Source organism: Helianthus annuus, chromosome 9, assembly GCF_002127325.2.
Source record: "Helianthus annuus cultivar XRQ/B chromosome 9, HanXRQr2.0-SUNRISE, whole genome shotgun sequence".
NCBI classification, from domain to species: Eukaryota; Viridiplantae; Streptophyta; class Magnoliopsida; order Asterales; family Asteraceae; genus Helianthus; species Helianthus annuus.
Window position 1 is genome coordinate 134,252,355 of NC_035441.2, and position 8,496 is coordinate 134,260,850.

General features: G+C 33.8%; 1 long non-coding RNA gene across 1 annotated transcript; it reads left to right on the plus strand.

Annotated features, from left to right (window-relative positions):
• The first annotated feature begins 2,590 nt into the window (after positions 1–2,590).
• On the plus strand, positions 2,591–5,803 carry LOC110874701. The gene is made up of 3 exons (XR_002556152.2): positions 2,591–2,712; positions 4,029–4,113; positions 5,571–5,803. It is a non-coding gene; the product is annotated as an uncharacterized LOC110874701 (long non-coding RNA).
• Positions 5,804–8,496: the final 2,693 nt, after the last annotated feature.

Below are 8,496 nucleotides of genomic sequence, written 5' to 3' on the forward strand. Positions count from 1 at the left end.
CGGATACGAAATCTTAACTACATGTTTATTTTCGTAATTCATACGAAAACCATTAAATAATACTAAGGGTGTTACAAGTTAGTAATCAGAGCTCAAGGTTAAAGAGTAAAGTGTGTTCGGTTCGAAACTTGATCGCAAATCCGGTAAGTACATGTATGTTAATAGTTTAGTAGGATTAAAGTGTTGTGAACAACACAAAGGGTATCGTGTAATACATGTTACACCAACGAAAATGATTACTATAGTTAACGAAATCACGTGCAGTAAAAAGCCTTGTATTACAATACGTGCATTTATTAATGTCGAAATTACTAACTGTTGTAAATGTTTTAGTTCAAGGACACTCGCATATGAAGATAGCGAGAGTTTAACAAATCGCGGATTTGATAGAGGAACGGTCCAAAGAGTATGCTCATCAAGGACTTAAATCGCGTAACGGTCGCGCACAAGGCTAATGGCAAGAAAAGCCCGTTAGGGCAAGCATTACCAGGTGCACATTTTAAATTTAACTGCACAAATAGTAATATGCAACAAATATGTAGAAATTGAAAGTTGCATATGTAGATTAAAAACTTGGAAAAACCCGAATAGAAAATGTATTCGTGATATTGTTTCCAAGAGAAACAAATAGAGGCATTACTTACATAGGGCGTGATGTGAAAACTATAAAAAGGTCATGTGTGTCATGTGTTAATCGCTTACTCTAGCCAAGTAAGTAGTGGCATATGATACCATGAACTTCTTATAGCGGACACATTTACATCCGATGTAGTAAGGACAGGGTGAATGAGACAAACTAAAAAGTACCCAAACTAAACAAATGAACAAAATAGTTGATAATAATGTAAACGCACAGCCGGGTGACGGAAGCGTATTACATTAGGATAATGAGCCCGAGAGAAGGGACAAGGATTAATGTAAATGATGATATAAATGAATGATCAAAAGAAAATTCACGAAAATAAGTCATCTTGGACGAAAGGGCCATGGTGAACAAAATGGGCAAGTAAAACCAAAGTATAGATGATCCGCCGGGTCATAAAAACAAAGGTGTTGCCCACACGAAAAAGATAATCAAGGTTGTTAACTTTAGTCGTAGTAAAGCAAGGATAACGATGATAATCGTCACTCATAATTAATAATGCCGCCAATGGTGGTCACGTAAAGAATAAAAAACATGGTCGAATAAAAGCGACGGATTTCGCTAAGATGACCAAGTAAATCAAAATGAAGTCTTAATGCATACCGGAAGGGGTGCAATGATAACGATTTCGGTAAAACACCCGGTTGATGGGTAAGGAATTAAACGCGTGTATAGACTGAGAGACAGGAACGCGTATGGAAAGTCAAAAAGACTCGGGTTTTGGGTCATGACTAAAGGACGATAAGATACTGCAAATAGAAATTTTGATAAGTTACGTTCAACTATTTCAAAGCTGAACGGGTCGAATAAAGAACGAATTCTAAACTTAAAAAAAGGGGGTGCGTTGACACCGAAAGTGTATTTCTAGAATGACATGAGTAAAAAAAATTTTAAAGAAAAAGCCTACGATGCTAAGTAAAAGAACCGGCGAGTCACTCGGGTAAAGCGTGGAAAACTGATTACAATTCTCCATGTAAAATATTCACGGTCAGGAATACAACTTAGACGGAAATTCCTAGACATGAGGAAAAGACATAAGACAGAGAAAACGTAAACTAAAATTTAGTTTTTAGTCAAAAGCACGTTTTAACAAACATAAGTAGTATGAGGGGAATTAGAAAATCTTAAACACACATAAGGCGGGGGATGGCAAAATAGTATACCTAGGAAACGGGGTATGAAGTGAAGGCGACTAATTAGTCTAGCCGGTAAAACCATTCGAAGTCAAAATATGGTTAGGAAACTATGTAAAGCGCTCGTCAGAATAAGATTAGCATGAAGTAAACATATTGAGGAATTAGTGACCGGGTAATCAAATGACAACTCGGTCAAATAGACGACAAGAATAGGAATATATGATAAAAGTTATGGCCCATAAAGCCATTTACATGAAAGACGCTCACGTCAACACAAATGATCACTGTAGACCGAAAAGAAAGAAACCCTTGAAAACGAAGCTAGGTTCGCTTGTTTTAATCTACGAACTACATAAAGAAGGTTTCGGGGACGAAACCTCTTTAAGGGGGGTAGACTTGTAACACCCCGAAATCGGGATTTGGTAATTAAGCCATGTAAATAATAATAAACTGGTAAATACCGTTAATGGTGAAAATAAATCCGGTGAATATTAGGAAGTAAATAAACAAACCTAATATCGAATAAAAAGAGAATAAAAGGGTTTAATGAAATAATGTTTATAAGAGACCCGAGCTAACGAGACTTAAAAACAAAACGGGTGGTAATCTCCCGGAACCCACTAAGTTAACTAGGAGTAATTAACCTAGTTAATTAAAGGAAAATATTTCTAGAAATAAAGAGGTTAAGGCCTACTTGTAACAAACCAAATCATGAGGGGCTAAAGGTGGGGTAATTAGAAAAGTGTTTTAATTAAAACACTTATATAAAAAAAAAGAAATAAAAACACACACAGGTGTGTTCGATCGACAGGAGGAGCAGGGAGAAAGGGGTGAAACCCTAACTCAACAAAACCTGCAAATCAGAGGATCAAACGAAGGCCAAATTCGGATTGGAATATACATAAACGATCACCAGGTCAAGGGGATCGAAAGGTATGTCGAATTTTTGACATTCATGAAGTTGTGAAAAGTCGATTAACTTTACAAGATGCAATTTAGGTATGAATTGTAGAAGTTATGGCTAGATTAGAGATGTATACTTGCTTAGGAGCAAAACCCTAAGTGAAAATTCTGCATATATTGCTATGATTTGAATATTTAGATGAATTACCACACTTAGATAAGTGGGTTTTAATGTTATGATGAAATTGATGGTCTAACTAGGTTTAGAATCATCATGCATGATGATGTTAAGAAGGTGTTTGGTTAAATCATGAATTTGGGTACATGATCATAAATGACTTGAAATGGGTTTTGAACGTTAATATGAAATTTGGTAAATATGTTCATGGAACTAGGTGTATGAAATCATATTGTCTACCAATTGATAAGTAGAATTTGATTATATTAAGTGTTGGGATAAATGCTAGTGATATGATGAAACGGGTTTCACTCGTGTATGAGGAACCCTTAGTTCTTACAAAAATAAATGAATAAACTAGTCAAGATAATCGTTTAAACTAGTTTATTAGCCATGTAAATGGGTTGCAATTGATGGTTTGGGTCGAATTTGAAAGGACCCTAAACATGATTTTCGTGCTTTTTATATGTATTTTGACTAATCTTAAAAAAATCATATAAAATCAACCGTTTATCCGATTTGGGTGTTCTATACCTTTTCGGAAAGCTTATGAAGTAAATTTTTACTGTTTTCAATCATAAGAAACAAATGTGGTTGTTAAATTGGCAAAATAGGCAAATTAAAACTGCTGTTCAGAACTTGAAAGATGTCGAAAAATGAAAATATAGTTGCTGAGCTGATTTTATAAAAATCATATAAAATCATAGAAAATTCGTTAGAAGGTGTACCTTATATGCTTGCGAAGGTATTGGACCGTTCTACGATCCATCTTTGAACATGTTGATCTAATTCAGATTTTAAACGGGTCAAAATGGTCAATTACAGCAGCTGAATAAAAAATTGCTGCACATAAATAATGTTCTTATTAACCAAGAAAAATGCATAGGATTGTATATACCTTCTTTAGGCATGAATTATTGATTGTTGGGAACAAATAGCACTTTATGTGACATGCTAAAGTGTTTAAAATCACTTACTAACTAGTTTTATAAGTAACTTCACTAACGGGTCAAACGGTTAGTGAATGAAAAGAAAAATGGTATGAAACTAGTTGTTGAATATATGGCATGCTTTGATTGATAAGTGTGTAAAAAAAAGAGGGTTCCATAGGGTGATGGCCATTATATAGAATGACCAATCTAACCATCTTATGGATGTTATGATATAGTTGACTCTAAACAAGCAAGGTGGGAGCTTGGAAAGGAACGGGTCAAACGGATCATGGATGCAAAGAATGTTTGCGCGGACGCGAGGTAAGTTAAGCTTACACTCCCTTTTTAATTACAATACACTTGGGAATATTGATTGTGAATAATGGTAAGTAATTGGAATATGATGTTCCGGCAACATACAATGCAAGTCGGAATATGTAAAAAGGTAAGAAACCATAAATTATGGTAAAAAGGGGTAAAATGGTAAATTAGTCGGGTGAAGACTAATAAATAACGAATTTTGAACAATACGTTATGGGGTGAATTGTAACGTGTAAAAGTGGTTTAGTAATACTCCGGACACGAGTTGACGGATATAATAAAAGATGTGAAAAGACACCATTTGGTATAAGTCATAACGGGTCAAACAATTCAAGAAATGTCTTTTAAGTTGTAAGGACTCATGGTGCTAACCGGAATGGGTTCAAGGGGGCGAAATGGTATCAAAATACCATCATATGATGATAAATGATCATTTTGACTAAACGGGTCAAATGGTGCGTTAACACCATTTGACGATAATTTCTGACGATCGCTTGTTAAGTTTTGGTGATTACAGGAAAGTAATATAAGGTTCGCGACGCTATTAATTAGTAAGTTAATAGTGAAAGGTATTTTAAACGGGTCAAAACTTTGACCCGAGCCAGGTATGTGCAAATAAGATTATAGTTTTAAGTACGATTTTTGGTCAAACATGTTATTAAAAGTCCATCGTCGTCAAAAGACTTGAAACTTGGCTTTTGCAAAATTTCTAAACCAGAGATTAGAACACGGAACAAGTAGTTTATCACATTATATCCACCACAAATATTGTTGTGGTGGAAAACAAGTAGAAACCATAGTGTGGAAATAAGATGCAAGCAAAGGATGGGTGTAATTTAAGCTTAAAAGTGCATAAGTAACCTTAACGGGTCAAAATAAGAGTATAAACAAAAACGGGTTAAGAATGTGTATAAACTTATGATTTGAACCTTTTACAATAGGAAATAATTATAATATGTTACAAAAAAAAAAAAAAGAAAACAAAGGCGACAAACAAGTTTGTTTGATGAAAACACGAACGGGTCCAAAAGTGTCATAGTTAAATTTCAAGCCGAGAGCTTGAAATCTAAAATTTAATGAAGTTAGATGTCGGGTTTTCTCTTCATAAGATGGAGAATTAAATTACGAATGCGTAGGAAAAAGAATCGCGTTAAACGGACATCTAGATTGAAAGTTATGCACATTTACGTAAAGACGTGGATTGCTGGAAAATGCAGGTTTCAGATCTAAACCTGCTGGAAAAACACATTTGTCGCGCCACGCGACGCAGTAATGGAAATCTGTCGCGACACGCGACAGAGAGTCGCGGCCCGCGTAAGCCAACATCAAGTCTGTCGCGGCCCGCGACAGACTACAAAACTGGCAAACTGATTATTATTTTGGGGTTTGATGTTTAAAACTTGTTTAACCTATTATTTAAGCATCAAAACTAACTTTTAGGTTGGTTTTGATCACAGGTAAATACCAAGTGTTCCCGGATGAAGATTAAGCTCAAGGAAGAACCGAACACGATCAAAGATACAAGCTTCCGCATATCATTTCGTCGATATTTTAATCAACGAACTCTATTTCATTGCGTGTAATATTTTTAAATTGTAAAAGATTTAAATTACCCGTATTTTCCACGGATACGAAATCTTAACTACATGTTTATTTTCGTAATTCATACGAAAACCATTAAATAATACTAAGGGTGTTACAAAAAGGTATCTTATAGCAACAACACATTTTTCATCAAAACCTAGAAAACCTACAACCTTCTTCCATCCATCACCAAAGAAATAACACTTGCTAATACGATCCTTTTTCAATAAAAATATCAAACCAATTCCACGCATTGATATAAACCTTCATCGCTCCCTTTAGCTTAGAAACACCAATAGTGTTCTTCACAAAATCGGTGGGTAGAAGCTACAATAAAAAAATGCTAGCATTAACATCCTTAAAAATAATCTACTTTATTTAAAAACATGAAGAAATAGATATGACTATAACTTACCAGACGTTCAACTGTATTTTCATTGATAAAATGGCAGAAAGACTCAATATACTTTTTATGCACAAAAGATGAAATAGCGCTGAACATAACAAACTTTTGCAGACAATGCTGATAAGGTGCAACCTTCATAAAAGGTGTTAGCAAAAAAGTATATGGTCCGATTTTCCTAAATACAAGCACCGTTCCTTCGGATAAAGAACGATCAACAACAACTTTTTCCTAGCCTTCCATGAAAGCAAAACGACCATTGTGTCCGGCAAAATTAACCAACCAAGTCTTATCATTCACACACCTTATGACAGCATTGTTATTATCAACAGCAGATGATAACCATGACTTGCAAAAGATTTCAGGTTTAACCTATAAGATAAACACATACGCAATCAAGTAATGATAAGCTTTTTCAAAATACGTATTAGTAAAACAAATTAAACATGAATTTAAAGCATAAACATTAAAACAGTACCAAGAATTCCTTGGTGACTGATGAAAAACACTTGTAGAAAGACATTCTCCCTGTTTTTCTGTTGAATCTAAAAAAAAGACATCCATAATGATACAAAGTTTAAAATATTTAAAAGTTACAATGATTAATCCCGAAACAAATGAAATGAAAATAAAAAAACATAAAACAATAACAACACAAAATCATTTTAAAACAAAGAATATCTACTGAAACAAAGAACATAAATTCGGGATTTTATATATCCTGGAAACAGAGAATATCTACTGAAACAGAGAATGTTTGTTGAACCAAACAACCTCTGCTGATAAACACAAAGACTGTTCAACCAAACGTCTGCCAAAGAGAACCTCTGCTGATGAATACAAAACTATGATGAAGCTAACGTCTGCTGTGGATGAACAGATGATGCAGTTCAACAGAGGATGTTTAACAGAAGAGCTTTAACAGATCATGATCAACAGATGATAAGGTCTGTTGAAGCAAAGTTTGTTCAACAGATCCTAATGTATTCGTAAGACAAATTAAACATGAATTTAAAGCATAAACATTAAAACAGTACCAAGAATTCCTTGTAAGTATTACTTAGTAAATCTTGAAAACAAAGAACATAAAAATGGGATTTTATATATCCCTTAAACAGAGAATATCTACTGAAACAAAGTATATTACTCGCACAAAAAGAAAACTTCTAAAACTGCATTGAATAAACCCTAACGATACTATATAACTGAGAATCTGGATTTTATGATAAACACTAACATCGGCTAATATCTATGCTTGAAACAGAGATTATCTGCTGAATTTTTTTCCAAATAATGATCCTTTGACATGTTCTCCATAATAATACAACTACTTAATTAAATCATTTTTCAATTTGTATTCGTAACTATCTATAATGGTGTATCTACAATGATTCGATTCATTTTAGACTGAAAAAAGACTACAAACTTCATCATAAGTTGAATGTACATACATGTTCTTAGTAAATCAACAATGAAATCGGTCGATTGAAGTCTGTCGTAGAAGAAGAAGGCGTTGAATGTTGAACCCTAGATGAACACGGTGATGAAGAGGTATTTTGGATGAAGATTTGAAAGATGATAGTTGTTGATGTGTAATGATGGTCTGTATGCACAGAAGTGTTAGTTCCCCCAAATTCAACTGATTTAATATAGTTACACAAACACTCCTCATTGATTTATGATATTTACATAAGGGTAACATAATGTGTAGTTAATTAAAATTAAATATATTAAAATTAAGGGATAAAATTGTAATATTTATACTATATATAGATATATTAAAATTAAATATGCTTAAAATAATTATATAACCAACATTTTTGCAACTAACTGAATGCTGACGTGGCAGTAGTTACAAATATCTGATGGCTAACATCTGTCCACATCAGAACCTCTCTTATGATATTGGATGACAGTTGTTTGGAAAACTCTGTTGCCCAAAAACAGAAGTTAGAAATAACATAAGTCAACAGTCGTTAGCATAAACATAAGTTATGATTGTTGTGACAGTTAAGATGATCACAATGGAAGAAGATAAAATAGAAATGGAAATATATGCAGCAAAATAACAAACTTTTTTCTCATAAGAATGAGAGGAATGCCTTTAACCTAAGCACTTCTAATAATGGATGACAAATTGTTTGGAAACATCTGTTGGGCAACAACAGAGGTTGGAAAAATAGTAAATCAATAGTCATTAGGATAAACAAAAGTTATGCCAATAGACGATACCTTTCAGCAGTTGTTTTTAGCAGTGGTAAATGAACAGTCGTTAGGATAAACAGTTGTTTCATAAGAATGAAAAGATGATGAACAGTCGTTAGGATAAACAGTTGTTCGTTAACATCTGTTGACCCATAGCAGAGCTTTGTGGCTTATTTTAGACATTCTTCATC